Source organism: Emydura macquarii, unplaced genomic scaffold (genome assembly GCF_026122565.2).
Source record: "Emydura macquarii macquarii isolate MOO-44397 ecotype Brisbane River unplaced genomic scaffold, CSIRO-AGI_Emac_v2 contig_3692, whole genome shotgun sequence".
Lineage (NCBI taxonomy): Eukaryota > Metazoa > Chordata > Testudines > Chelidae > Emydura > Emydura macquarii.
The window spans coordinates 12,363,598-12,379,052 of NW_027133829.1; positions in this window are offsets into that span (position 1 = coordinate 12,363,598).

A 15,455-nucleotide genomic window follows, 5' to 3' on the forward strand; every position below is an offset into this window, starting at 1 on the left:
TGCACTGCAGGGAGAGAGCCTGTGCAGACTGGCTTGGTGTGAGGCCTTTTCCATTTCAAACCAAGTTTCCTGACCTGCTCCATTTGTCTCCTCTGCCCACCTCTGTGTCCATGGGGCAGTCCCTGCTCTCCTTGGGCCTGGAGCAGCCTCCCATTGAAAGTTCTGCACCGCCCTAGCGCTCGCTCCTTCCGAAGGACCATCTGCTCCCGGAGGGCTTGCAGCTCTCACCACGCCCCGCCCTGCCCCCTGTCCCGCATGCTGGACTCCCCTGAGCCACCCTGTGGCAGGAGCTCCGCTAACGCCTGGCCCGTTGCACGGTGTCTGGTACACCTGTGGCAGTGAACAAACTTCAGAAGTAAAAACTGTGACACAGACAGGCTTCAGAGCGGGCAGCATGCTACTGCTACTCCAGCTTCCTCCTTTCTCAGGGCAAATGCAGGCTTGGCCAGGGCCTGGGGTGATTTGCAGGGGTACAGAGGAGGACCGCCCCACAGGACTGTATCCCTAGCGTGTCCCCACGGTGGGGGAAGGATGGGAGGGACTGGTCTCCTAGGCTTCCCTTTTCTCAGCCATGCAGGCAGCCCCCCATGAAGCTGCAGCCCCTGTAACAATTACTCAGAATTTAGCCTTGTCCCTAACTACCATACAGGGACTAAATCTGTCCCCAAAAGCCTCTTCTTCCTTGGTGAGCATGAGTCTGACCTGCCTGGCATCGCACTGCCTGCTGTGGTGGAGACGAGGGATCAAGGATGATGGAACAGAGGTCCTGGGACCCCAGGGGTCCAGACCCCACTGCAGGACTGATCCTTGAGTCAGAATTGGTCTCAGTTCTTCCCCAGGGAACAGGAGCAAGCCCAGGTTTTGCTGCCCCATTGCTCAGGGAATCTGCACTCCGGCACACCTGCTCCAGGACAAGAACCAGAGACCTGGAGTGAGTAAAGCTCTTTGTCCAACATGTTTACATTCCGCTGTCTCCGAATGCTTTCCCCGGGGGCGACGCGGGTGGGGGGCGAGGATCTGCTTTTTGCTGGAATTCTTCCCTTCACCGATTGTGCCTTCCTCTCAGGGCTGGGGGCGGGGGGACGACTGGTGCCCACTGGCTCCCCAGGAGCCACAGTCAGAGTGGGTGCAAATCCACTGGCTTCACCTGTGAATCATGCCAGTGCCCCGGGATCAAGGAGGACCAGGCAGGAGGGTGAGCAGGGAAGAGGGATGCTGGAGGGCAGAGACGGCGCCGCAGAATCCTAGGTGAGTCTGCCAGTGCTTCCACAGCTGGGGACGGCCTCCGCCAAGCACCTGGGTGCTCAGACCCGAGTCAGCTCTTTGCCTCAATTCCCAGCTTGTGGCAGAGACCAGAAAACCCTGATCCTGCCTCTGCCTGCTCCTTGCTGTGATCCACACCTTTGTCTCTCCAGGGCTGGACTTAGCAGCCCTGACAGAGGAAGCTCTCAGAAGCTCAGTGGCCCCTCAGCTGGTGCCAGGCCCTGATTCCCTCTCCTTCCATCCCACCCCGGGTGCTGCCACCCGTAGGGACTCACCGGCTGCAGCTAGCGACACCCAGGACGCTGGCGCTGAGGCACCTACCTGTGCAGCACTTCGCCCCGATACATCAGGCTGCAGTCGTGTCTCGCCTCCTTCCGAGCGACGGGCAGGACTCCCTGGCCCACAGCAGCCTTTCCTCGGGCTCGTGAGCCATCTCCCCGCAAAGCGAAGGCAGGGATCGCATCCCCTGCGAGACGGGGGCTGAGCAAGTCTGGCCCCGGGGCTGCAGCAGCTTCATGATCCTCTCTCGGGCAGCAAGACACACAGCGACAGGAGCAGCACAGAGAAGAGCGCGCGGGCCTGGGGAAGAAGAGAAACGGCACTCAGTGGCGAGACGCCCGGCAAGATGGCGGGTGTGAGGGGACGAGGAGAGACAGGCCCGGGCAGATAAAGAGGAATCAGGCGTTACTGGCCCAGGGCAGCAGGCTCTCGGGTTTGGACGTGCCGATGGCGCTGACTCCTGGGGGCAGACAGAGGCGGCCGGCCCTGTCCGTGGCGCACAGTCAGGCGCCAGAACAACCGGGGGCCCCCACCCCCTGCTTCCCTCTGGTCTGTTCAGTCTGACTCTAGAGGGTGAGCCGTGGTGCCAATTAATATAAGACATGGACGGCGCAGGCCGGGAGTGTGCAGGCTTCCCATCCAGCGCCAGCCAGCGCCCTGCAGCGTCTCCTGCTAGTCCAGCACTAGCAACGCCCCCGGCCCCAGCCTGCAGTCACGCACCCTGCTCGTCCAGCCCTGGACCCCCAGCTTTGTCAGTGCCCCTCAATCCCGAGTCACACCCCACCCCTGGACTCCCCTCCCCCCCCGGTGCACCAATGCCCTCCTCATAGCGACAGGCCCCTCGTCCAGGCAGGGACTGAGACAGCACCACTGCGCCAACGTTTGTTTGTGGCGTGCGGAAAGGTTCACACACATTCAGATGCCAGGATCTCCTGTGCTCACAGTGCTCGCGCTGCAAGCTGCAGGCAGGCTGAGCTGCAAACATCGTCCCTGGTCTCCGCCCATCAGCGTCTGGGGCCGCACAAGAGCTGTGTGGAAACTGGACGTTTGTTTCATGGGAAAGTCCGGGATGTCAACATCTGTGCCCAGGCACCGACGTCCCGCAGTGTGTCATGGGCATCGCTGCTGTTAGCATGACTGCATCTCTGGGCAAATCTAAAACGCACCCAGCACACGCCCATTCGACCCCTCTGCTTCGCACTGACACAGCTGGCCACCTGCGGTGTGACAGCCACACCTGTCCCATGGGCTTTGCCGGTGAAATCTCCCAGGGCTCTTCCCTGCCCTCCTGTGAGAGCTCAGAGCCGCCAGCTCTAGCGCCTCCCAAGCGCTGCGCCCTCTCCCCAGGGGATGCCATGGTGGGACTTGGCTGTTCACCACTCCGCTCAGTCATGCACCTGAGGCGGTCACGCGGCTCCCGCCCAGCACCACCCCGCCCCATGCAGGACACACCAGCTTAAGGAAAAGCAAATGGCTGTTAGTCACAGCAGGGCCGGAAATCCCAGAAAACGGGTCATGCAGTAAAGTGTAAAAGGTTAAAGGATAAAACGTTTCTTCAAATGTAACAAGGTTACAGCAGAGCGAGTCTGGCTGGCTCCTGGAGGAACGAGCCAGAGGAAGAGGTTAGTCGGCCTGCGACCGAGAGAGCGAGAAAGAAGGAAGTACCAGGCTCTTGCGACTCAGGGGGGCGCAGAATCCCCCTGGCTGCGCCCCAGCCTCCGGATCTGGCACACACTGACCAGAAGAGGGACAGTCGTGCAAAGCGCCCTCCAGCACTACGCTACCCACGCCCCAGGGAAACCCTCCCTAGCCGCCACTGACCCAAGTGCAGCTCCTTCCCTGGGTGTGGATGTGCGGGTGGTGGTGGCTGAGAACACTTGAAGTTGATGGACGTGGGGCCACATGGAGGCAGCCAGGTTGGGGGTCTCCCTCAGGGGTCCAGGCCCTGGACGCACCCAGGTCTGGATCCCGTGGGGGGGACACAAGCAAGAAGGGAGTTGAAAGCTCCACAACAAATGATAGAAGGAAGAGACTCTTGCGTCTTCCCCTGGAGCCCCTGGGCTTGCCTGACTGAGTGCTGTGAATCTGCCCAGCCCCAGGGCCGGGCAAGCTGCTGCCATGGCCGCTGCATGCCTGTTATCTGTGTGAGGGTGCAGCTCCCACCCCCGCAGCACCAATGCAGACCCAGGGCCTGGACCATTGTGAGCAACCCATCAAGCAGAACAGCAACAGCAACAGCACGGTCCCTTTGGATACAACTGCTCCAGGGAGCAACACCTGGGGCTCTGGGGCAGGGCCTGCCATTCACAAAGCATCTGTATCTGGAGCCAGGCTGCACTGCCCCAGGCTGGTGCGTGTGGACACGGAATAAATGGAGCCACTTTGCGGCAGTGCGTGACTGAAAGAGTCGGGTGCTCCAGGGTCGGCAGCTCGTTCTGGGTGGGCTGCCCTGGTCTGCGTCACCCGCAGCACAGCTTGGCTTACTGCCTGCTGGTCCTGCCCTTCCTAGCACAGGAGTTTAATTCCACATATGGTACCTGTCCCAACACCCCCTGTGAGGCAGAGCAGGGCTCTTAGCCACATGCAACGGAGGGGGAAACTGAGGCACAAGGCGGTTAAGTGATTTGATCAACATCACACTGGGAGTCTGTGCTAGAGAAGAGTGCTGACGCCAGGTCTTCCACGTTCTAGGCTGGGGCCATGACCACTGGACCGTCCTTCCTACCCTTCCTCATGCAGCTGTTGTGTTGCTTTCTGCTTGGCTTACGGGGTTGTTATTTCTGAATGCTGTTGATATGACAGGACCACCTAAGGCTCCGTCTGCTTTACAGCAGGCCTGAGCCGCCCAGCCTGGGCAGTCAGCCTAGCTAGTGAGGCTCTGCCTAGCGTGCAAAGGCCGCAGTGTGGACACTGCAGCTTGCACGGCAGCGTGGGCTCCCCAGGCCTGAGACCCTGAGCCACAACGCCCACAGTGCGAAGTCTAGCACACTCGCTCAAGCCCACTCGCCCACGTCTGGCTCCTGCTCAGGGTGGTCGCTCCCAGCTGCAGCGCAGCCGTACCGTAGGCACCAGCTGAACTCAGGGCCCCAGCGTGCCGGGGGCTGCACAGACACACTGCGCCCAGGGCCCCAGCGTGCCGGGGGCTGCACGGACACACTGCGCCCAGGGCCCCAGCGTGCCGGGGGCTGCTGTTCCCATGCTAACCCTAGTCCTGCATGCTGCTGGATCACGGGGGCTCTCTCTGTTACACAGCATTTGCGATCGCTAACAAGGAAAGCGTCCTTGCTACCAGCAGGCAGAGGCCAGCGTACACAGGACAGGAGAGTGACCATTTCCAGGGAGCCAGCTGGCCCCTACATCCCTCTCCCCCAGGGTCACTGACGGCGCCTCTCAGCACGGAGCTGCTGCCAGCAATGGGCCAGCTCCACTCACACCCCCAAAGGCCCCCCTGGCTCACCTGGGGGGCTGGGAGGAGCACGCTGGCTGTGCTGGAGAGCAGTGCTAGAGGAGAGGGCAGGCCAGAGCTCCCATCAGGTGTAGGCAGGTTGCCTCTGGCCTGGCTCCTTGCTAGGATCCAGCCTCGCTTGCCAGCACCAGAAACCCTCCCCCTGCCCAGCTGAACTCTGGAAACGCCGAGCCACCCCCCTCGTCCCATTCCAGCCCTCCTAGGCCCCCGTGCCTGCTACACACAGCCAGCCCCACTACGCAGCCCAGCAGGGCCCTGGACTGAAGAACTGCCTCCGCTGATTCCTGTGCGCGGCATCTTTCCAGCCCCGCTCCTGAGGCCTGCTATGGCCTCGCTTGTCCCTCCCGTCAGGGCAGGGAGAGCTGAGGTGCATTGTTCCAAGGGTGCCCAGTGCACGTGTCGTCTCCTTACAATTCTACAGAATACCTGGTCAGGCCCAAAGGCCCTAAACACGGGGACTGGCCAGTGTCCTCCGAGTTCCCACGCACACGCCTCTGCTCAGCCTCCTTCCCACGCTCGCATCCTCCTCTGTTGGCTGGAAGCTGAATTTAGTCCCCGTATGTTGTGGTTTTATGCCCCAGGCTCCCCTCTGCCTGGCACCACGGATTCTGCTTGTGCTTTGGGATCTGCGGGGCATCATCTGGTATGGCCTCCCCTGCCCCACGGGGTGTCGCCTGGCCCGTGAGATGGCCTGTCTCACAGCTGGCACTGGGCACTGGGCCATCCCCTCGAGTGCCTTGTCTCTTCGTGCCCTGGTCGTACCCGTGACGATGGGCAGGCGGGGCCCAGTGTTCAGAGTTCCCAGCTTGTCTCCAGATCCCACTGCACCCACGCTTCCGAGGGTGGCTCGTGCATGCTCGCACTTTACGCCAGCAAGGACAGCAGCTCCGCAGCTCCTGCCCTGGCCACGAGACACCAGCTGTGCACCCTGAGACCAGCAGGGAGCTTCCGCCCAGCAGTGTCCCGCACTGCCGTCCTCCCGCAGACACATGGGGGTGCACCTCTCAGGACCGCAGTGGCCGGTCGCTGCCAGCCGGGACGCCGCCAGCTGCTGAAGTGCCCCAGAGAAGTCAGGGTGGAGATTGGGAAGGCGACTCCAGCTGCCCCAGCAGCAGGAGGGAACCCAGGCAGATGGGGGACTCGGCCCGGGAGCTGCGGCAGATTTACTGAAATGATTTATTTAATATTAAAAATAATTTGTCACTGTGTTTGGCTGGCGTCCACCCGAGCACTTACTCACCCCGGGAATTCAGCGCCCGGCAGCCCTGGCTGCCCGCCAGGGGTTGGGCGCTGGGTGGTCATGTCCATCCAGGCCGCAGACCCACCTCGGGGTCACTCTTGGATTTGCGAGATGACGTCTCCATTTATTTATTGGAAATGTTTGAACAGGAAATGCTAATGGTTTGGGTTTGCGGAGACAGCTGGAGCGGCCCAGCAGGAGCTTCTGGGAAGGGGATTTGGCCTGGGGGCGGGGGGTGGGGCCCTCTGGTGCAGCACGGCACTCCGCCTGGAGCGCCACTTCCCCGGCAGTCTTGGGCCTGGGGTCCCCAGCTGGCAGGGAGAGGGGCGGGAAGGGTCCTGCTGGCTCCATCACCTCCGGGAGATCCCGTTCCAGTGCCTGTTACCACAGCGGGCCCCCAGCGCATCTCTGCAGCAAGACCACTGTCTTCTGCCACGGCCATAGAGTGTTCAGGGCAGCTGGGCCGGGGAGGGGAGTGCGGCCTGCCAGGCGACAGGTGATGGCAGTTCAGGTGTGTGGGAGCAGGCCTGCCTGTGTGCAATGCCCTGTCCCTCCGCACTAGCCCTTCAGGACAGGCCCAGCTACTGCTTGTTAGCGTGGGAGGGACGTGCCACCCCTTGGAAGGAAGTCGAGAGGTTCTGGTGCAGTTTGGCCTGGAGTGGGCTGTTCCTGTGTTTGCAGATAAGAGAGGAGGTGAAGCTTGACCCAGGAAACCAGACAAGATCCCCAGAGATAAACTCCCTGCAGCAAGACAAAGGCACTGACCTTTCTGCAGCTTGAGCCACTGCATTCCCACAAGCACAGCAACAATCGAGCCTGGGGAGAGCACAGCACAATAGCCAGCGAGACCTGTGCTGAAGCCCTCCTAGGGTGAGTATCCAGGGGGATCGTTCCAGGAAGTCACAGTGTAATAAATGATCCCAGTGGACCAGAATAATTGTGCAGAAACCAGCAGCTGGGCTTTAATCAGAACGTCCCATTGAAATCGAGGTGAGGGTCCATTTCCGCCTGACTACGGAGGGCTGACATAACTCCTTGTTGTTCTCTATTTCACACTAAGAGTGGGCTTGGGGCTGGCCAAGAGGCAAAGATGGAGGCAGTCTGGAAGCATTGAAGTGCACAATCTCCACGCCAGTCCCAGCGAGCACGCACCACTTACCCCAGCGTACAGCCAGGCAGCATTTCACAAGCCAGGCACTGGCTGGGGAATGTCCTTTGCATTGCATTTTGTATTCCAAAGATCTTGGCACAAAGGTGGTTTGTTTAAAAAAAATGCCCCCGTTTCGCTGAGCGGAGAATCACAGGCAATTCTGCTATGCATGCTTCCCTACGCTGCGTCCAGCGGAGGCTCTTCTATCCCATGCAGGGCTGGGAAAACTGAGCGGCTGGAAACACCATCGGGCTGGGCTTTGTAATCTCGCGCTCACACCCTGAGCTGCAGCCCACTTTGAATGGGGCCCTGGAAATGACATGGCGACTGCACCATCCACAGGAAACCATTGTCAGACAAACAAAACAGGCCGCGACACATCCAGTCAATCCTCCCCTTCAACAAGAGTCTGGCCACAACTGCTCCAGTCCAAGTGCCTAAAGATCAGCTCCTAAATAAAAGTGGCTTAGTTTGCAGAGCTGCTGACTGGCCCCAAGCCCCAGCACTGCCCATGGTAACTGGAGATGCTCTGCCGTGGTGTGAAAACCAGCCAGGCAAGGGAGAACGGGATGGTGATTAACATGCCAGCTTCGGCCTCAGGAGACCAGGGCCTGTGCCCGGCTGCGTCACAGCCTTCCGGTGTGACCTTGAGCAAGTCCCTCAGCCTCTCCGGGCCAGATTTACAGCGGAACGTCGGCGTCTCAAGGTGCACACGGGAGCCTACTGGGACGTTCGGAAGCACCGAGGCAGGGTGAGGCACCTGCCTCCTGTTGGTTCCAGGCACCTCGCCTGCTGGGCGGCGTCTGAGAATCCACCAGGCTCCGAGCTGCATCTTAGGTACCTAAACACCCTGGCACAGCTGTCCCTGTGGGCCCCACTTCCCATCTGTGCAATGGGAAGAACAGCACAGGCCTGGCTCCCAGGCGTGTGTGCCGATAAACACATTAACGACTGCGGGGCACGCAGACACCGGGAGCCCTGCGCGAACCTCAGGCAGACAGACCACTCCTGCTCAGCAGCCTGACTTCAGGCACCCCTGGCTGAACATTTTTGGCTTTGGAATTTACAGACTCCCGCAGGGACATGGGAACTCCAAAAGCCGGCGGGAAACCTCCTCGAGAGACGAGACCGTCAAGATGGCTGCCCCCATCCCATCACTGCTTTATAAAGGCAGGCTTTTAAAATGGCCTGTCTGCCGCTGGCAAAGCCTTGCAGCGTTCCCAGACAAAGCAGCTGCCTTGTGCGCGTGAGCCGCACTGCTCACGTAGAGAGAATTCAGGCCTGGGCACAGAGCCAGCAGAAAGCCTATTGCTGAAGTGGGACAGGAGTGGGACACAGGCTGGAGGGTCCTGGCCCGGCCCTTGGCATAGGCATGAATTTCACCTGCAGACACGTCAGCCCCCGAGCAGCAGGGCCACAACATTTTGAAACCTCCGCATTGGCTGCAGAACACAAGGGTGTCACCCTCTTCTCCTCCCGGGACACACAGGAGGAGGGGGAGGTGTCTGCAGTGCACAGTGTCCGACGAGGAAAGCGGCTACTCCACGTCCACACCCAGGCTGGCTGGCATGCAGGCATGAGACCTGCTAATGACGTGCTGGTCTAAAGAGGGGCATGTGGCGAGCGGTGCTGGAACTCCAGGCTAGAACTTTCCCCTGCTCCCAGTACTGCTGGTTGCAAAGGGACCTGAGTGTCTACATTCCGCCTGAACTCAGGGGGAGAGCCAGTCTCGAACCACCAGAGATTGGGACAAGAGCCATCTGGGGGCAGCTTATCCCACACGCCAGGATTCCTACAACTTCCTCTGCAGCAACTTCCTCCGAGGCGGCCACTGTCAGAGACAGGCTTCTGCACTAGATGGACCTTGTGTCTGGTCCAGTCCAGCAAGTCCTGCACTCCTATGAGTGACACTGTCTGTCTACAGGCCAGGCCCCTGCAGGCAGCTATAAAGAGCTGGCAAGCAATGAAGAGGATGAGAAAGTAACTGGAGTCTGTGATGTACATTTACGGGATCTTACAGACAATACCTTCAATCTAATGGCGCATTTCCTGTACTTAGTATGGGCCAGATTCTTCCACCCGTCCTCAATGGCATGGACTTTTCCCTGCAAGCAGTCCCGCCCAGGGAGTTCTGGTCCAAAGCCCATTAGGAGTCTTTCCACTGAGTTTGCTGTGCTCTGGATCAGGAGCTGAGCATGGTACTATGCCACAGGAGTGAAAGTAGCGGAGTCTGACCTCACAGTAACTGGTACTCGCGTCAGCGGAGAGCAGAGACAGGCTTTCACGGCTGTGCTGTGCAGTTAACGCCAATCATTCTTTTCCTGGGATGCGTCCCTAATAGTGACTGTCTGTATGACTACGTCCCTCTCAGACTGGTCCTTCTCAGCAGCCATCCCTCCATTGGGATCTACCCTCTCCCCCGTCCTTCTCCACCAGCACAGGACTCTACATCAGTGGCTCTCTACCTTTCAGGAGTCGGATTTGTCTTGCATACCCCCAAGTTTCACCTCACTTAAAATCTACTTACTTACAGAATCAGACATAAAATGACGGCAGTGTCACAGCACACCGTGACTGGAAAATGGCCGACTGTCTCAGTTTTACCATGTAATTATAAAATAAATCATCTGGAATATAAATACTGTGCTCACATGTCAGTGTATAGTGTATAGAGCAGTATAAACAAGTCATTGTCTGTATGAAATTTTGGTTTGTACTGACTTCGCTAGTGCTTTTTATGTAGCCTGTTGTAAAAGCAGGCAAGTATCTAGATGAGTTGATGTGCCCGCTGGAAGACTTCTGCGTACCCCCAAGATATGCGTACCCCTGAATGAGAACCACTGCTCTACATCTATTGAATTTCCTCTCATTCCATGTTCCCTCTGAATCTCAGTCTAAGAAAAGACAGAGAGTCGCTCCCCACCCGCCCCACTACAGTGGCCAGAAGGAAACGCCGACATGGGTGAGGAAGAGTGGTCCTGGCCAGGGACTCCAGAGTGAGGAATGTGGCCTGGGACATCTGTGCGATAGATATAAAGAACAGGGGGTACAAGGCACTACACTGCCTCCCAGGTGCTGGAGGTGTGATGGGAAGGGCGAGGAATATCCTGGGAAATCCCCTTTCACAGAGCTTGGGCGGGAAGTGACAGGATGAAGGGAGGTGAGCCAGAACCAAGGAGGCTGCAGGGACACAGGAAGAGAACTGCAGGCGGGGCAGTGGGGATGAATCTGCTCCAAGGTCCCTGCAGTCCCAAGTGGAATGATGAAAGGTGCAGGTGGGATCCCAGCGATCGAGAGAAGGAGACAGGAAGGAGTTTCTTTGGCAGGTGCTTCCACCAGACAAAGTGAGGCAGGAGACGGAGAACAAAATGAAAAGGCCAAATCACGGTCTTACCTGACTCAGCTTCTACTCAGAGTATCCAAGCAAATGAGGCGTATCCAAGCAACACCAATTGCAGTGAATCCTCCCTGCACTGGCTTCTCACGGAGAGAGAGGGACCAACTGGGAACACAAACGGCCCAGAGAAGCTGGTGACACTGACCGCAGGCTTCTTGAGTTCAACGTGAGTGATGGGCATTCGCAAAAGGCAGCAGTTCAGAGGAAGCGGAGGGAGGCCTAGAACCTATGGGCCCAGACCAGAGGCCTAGAACCCAGAACCCACAGGCCGAGCCCTGAGGCCCTTATTCACTTTTCAGCCAGTCAGTGGGAGTTTGAGTACAGATTGAGTAAAAGTGGAGCAAAGCTCACAGGAGTTGTGTTGCAATGAGTGTGCAAGCCTGCTGGAGAATCCGGAGGTGCAGTAAACTGGAGGTTCTTTGGTAAAGCAGAATGTCAGGATTAAGGACTGGCCCATATGGCTTCACAAGAGATCAAGAACCTGAGAGTAAAAAAGAACCCAGCACACACAAACACACAGGGCCAGTTGCAGCTGCCGGGACAAGAGAAGGGCAGTGACAGGGAGCAAAGGGGCTAAGAAAGAGATCCACAGAGAGCTGAGGTGCAGGGGACAGCGGAGAGGCAGTAGGGCAAATCATAAATGTGAGCAGGTGGGTAGAATGAGGGTTTGAAAATAGTTGCGCTTCTAAGTCACTTTTAAAAATCTGCCTTTCGCAAGGAAAAAAGGACAAGACGAAAAGACATCAGGAATTGAGTCCAGCCTGGCACAACCATCTCTTAGTAAAAAAGCAAGGTAGGAAAGCTGGGGAAAGAAGAAGACACACCCTCAACAGTTCCGGATGAGATGCACCTTCGGCTGTTACTGACATTCGCTGACAAAATCAGCAAGGCCACTGATGCTGCCCTCTGAAAAGCAGGGGATGTCAGGGGACTGAGAGGGAAAACGTACCAATCTTTAAAAAGGATGGGGTAAGAGAGAGGAACCAGACAATGACTGTCCGGAGAGTCACTGGGGTCCATAGGAAAATAATAGTGCAACTATGAAGAGAAGGATCTTTGTAAACATCTAGAGGATAATGAAACCATGAGCTATAAGCAGGATGGGGTTTGTAAATAACAGACCTAGCCAAGAACAACAACGAGGATTGTTTTGAATAGCCTGACAAGATTAGTGAGGGAAGGGGAACCATCAGGAGGAGGAGACCTTCAAACCCGACGCCCTGTCTGCTCTATGTGGACATTACACAGTCCGTGGCCCATGCTGAGGTAAGTTGCAATGGACGGCATCTGCTTGTGCGCATGCAAAATTGTCTTCCCCCACCATCGACACCCACTGTTTGGTAAGGGTAAACACCTGTGTCTACACCCTAACAGTCTAACACCTGCATCCACCAGGCCAACGGAGGCCCAGAACACCCTGTACCATCCCGTTCTCTGTCATACGTGGCCCAGCTAACTTTCCAGCACTCGCACTAGACAGTTTGATGCTCCAGCACATAGCAGCGTTAGAATCTGTATCGACAGAATCCATTCGGGGTGCACATTCAACCACTGGCATGTGCAGAGTGCCAGGCTCTATGAAGGACACATGCCGGTGTGAGAAGTTTTAGCTGACATCTGCACCTCCAAAGCTCAGGTATGTGTGATCGTGCATGTGCATACATAGAAGAGAGGTAAAGGCCTGGCTGAAAGGTTACCTGTTAATCAGAGTGGGGACTGGCCCTCCTGTCTTTAGCACACTGCAGAGTTTGCAGCCATGCTCCAGATGGTTATTGCTATCCTGTGCCCCAGGTGTGACTGCATTTCAGTGGCACTTTGGGATCAATTGCACCATGTAAGAGCAAATTATTGTTATTCCGTATCTGTCTTATAATAGTGTCCCAGGAAATCCGACTTGAAAAATTAATTCAAATGGGTCTGGATATGAGACATCATATGGACTGGAAACGGATTTATTTGTATTTAAAAGCAGTTGTCCATGGGGAATCATTAAGGGGGGGGGAGGTTTCTAGCAGAGTTCCACAGGGACTGGCACTAGGCCTGACATCGTTTATCATTGACGTGGAAGTAAATATAAAATCACTGCTGATAATATTTGCAGATGCCACAAAGATTGGCGGAATGGTAAATAACGATGAGGGTAGGACAGTCCCACAGAGCCATCTGCATTGCTTGGTAAGCTGGGCTCATTCAAACAACATGCATTTTACTAAAGCTACATGTAGTTACATATAGGAACAAGGCATGCTGCCATCCCTACAGAATGGGGGACTGTATCCTGGAAAGCAGGGACTCTAGAAAGGATCCAGGGTCAGAGTAGATAAGCAACTCAGCATAAGGAGGGAGATGAATTTCCCTCTGTATACAGCATGGGTGAGAGAAATACTGGAATACCACATCCAATTCTAGCATCCTCATTTTAAAAAGGATCATGAAACATTGGAGAGGGTGCAGAAAAAAAGAGCCATAATAATTGGAGGGCTGGAGAAAATTCCCAACGTTGATAGATTTAAAGGGCTCAAGCTGTTTAGTTTATCAAAAAAAAAAGTTTGAAAGGTGACTTTATTCCAGCATCTAGGTACCATCATGGGGAAAAGATACTGGGTACTAAAGGGTCCTTTACTCGAGTGGAGAAAGGCAGAACAAGAATGAGTAGCTGGAAGCTAAAGCCAGACACATTTCAGTTACGAATCAGACACAATTTTTTACCGGTGAGGGCGATTAACCATTGGAACAAACTACCAAAGGTTGTTATGGATTCTCTGTCTCTTGAGGTCTTCAGCTCCAGACTGGATACCTTCTCTGGACCATGCATTAGCCAAACAAGTTACTGGGCTCAGTGCAGGGTAACAGGTGAAATGCGATGCCCTGTGACATTGAAGAGGTCAGACTAGGTAATCTAATGGGCCTTTCTGACCTTACACTCTCTGAAACTTTGCATTTATTAAACAAGAATACATTGTGTTACTTATCAGAATGCAACAATACACACCCCACTTCTCATCTTCACAATGCCGTGCAAACATTAGAAAATGGATCTTTACACCCACAAGTGGCAGGCAGCTGTTGTTATCACCATTTCCCAAAGCAAAAAAAAACAAACCCACAGAAAATACAAAGTCTTTGGGAAGGGGAAAATGAAGCAGCAAATTAAGCACAAGCTTGCACTATCACAAGGATGCAGCAAAACAAACCCACAAACAAAAAGTTTATTTAGCTTTGGGCTTCACCTCAGATCCCAGTTATGGGCATCAGAAAATGAGGCGAGGCCGGTGTGGAGCGCTGGGGTGACAGTCCCTCTCTGGGTGACAGTCAGGAGTCTGCACACAAAGTACGTACCACTCTGAGCACTGCAATACCACACAGCTGTGAAGAAATGGAAGGAACATCAGAAGAACAGGGAGATTTAGGCTGAAAAACAGAAAAACTTCCTAAACGAGACATTTCTGACTGTAAAACTGTCTCCCAAGAGAAGTGGAGGAAACCCATCCTCAGAGATACTGACATCTGGACAGGTCACCGAATAGCTGATAGGGAACATCTCTGCATTGGCTGGAGGCATGGACTGAACACAACCAAAGTGATCTTCTCCATCTCTAATTTCTGTGATTCATTCATGCATTGTGATGGGGTCTATAGAATTGTCCCATTGTCCCTTTCTACTCTGTACCCCAGATTCTCACCAGAGAGTGTCAAAGCCAGTAACAGGGGGGCTTGAAAAGATTCAGAGCTTCATGTTGATGTAACACGTCTGCAAGGTGCAATCAGCAGCGACAAGGGCTGGGTTCAATATCTAGGGATTCCTTTTTAACAATACCAGAGGACCCAGCTTGAGCCTGACCCAGTAACCTACATAGCAACCCTGGGCACCTCTAAGAGGCAATAATTCCCCTCTCACAAGCATTGAATCTGTGTGTAGAAAATAAACTTTTAATAAAAAGGGGGAAAGTAACCCAGCATTAACTTGAGAAAACTCTGCAAACAGGATTCATAAGCATAAGACCATGAGCAAAACACCCACCCCAGAGTATTGGGCAGTGTCTTTTGTCTCAGATTCTTAAGTCCAACAACCAAAAGTTCCTTTAATACACCCCCTCCCTTCTACCACTGCACCCTACTCACAGCTGTTGTCCTTAGTTAGTGAAGACCCAGAGTTCAGAGGTGCATTTGCTGAGTTCACCTCTCTCCCACCTCCTCCTGCTCTGCTCAATCCACTGCAACCTTTGAGATGTCTTGAGGTCCCACCACTTAACACAGCTTCCAGTGATTTCAGCTCTCAGAGATTTCAGCTGTTCGTAGGGGAGCCTCCTTACTAGTGCAGGCTGGGCAGTCTCTTTCACCAGAGATGCTATCCCAAAGCAGGCTTAATGCTTAGACCTGGTTATCAGTAATTTCAGCTCTATTGGTCTGCCACAAAACATTCTCCATCTAGTCTTAATCAGTTCCCTTATTACACAAGGGAGGGGGGCGGGGAGGGGGTAAAGGATGCCTAGGACCCTTAGGCAGAGACTGTGCCCCCAGGGTACAAACTTCTCCCTCACCCTCCCCTTCTTTGCTGGGCTTTGGCACCCCTAGCTCCTGCCTAGCAAGTGCAGTTTAGTTGAGGGTGAGTCCCTCAGTCAGGGCATGCAGAGCATAGTTCTGCTGCCCTTGAGTCGCA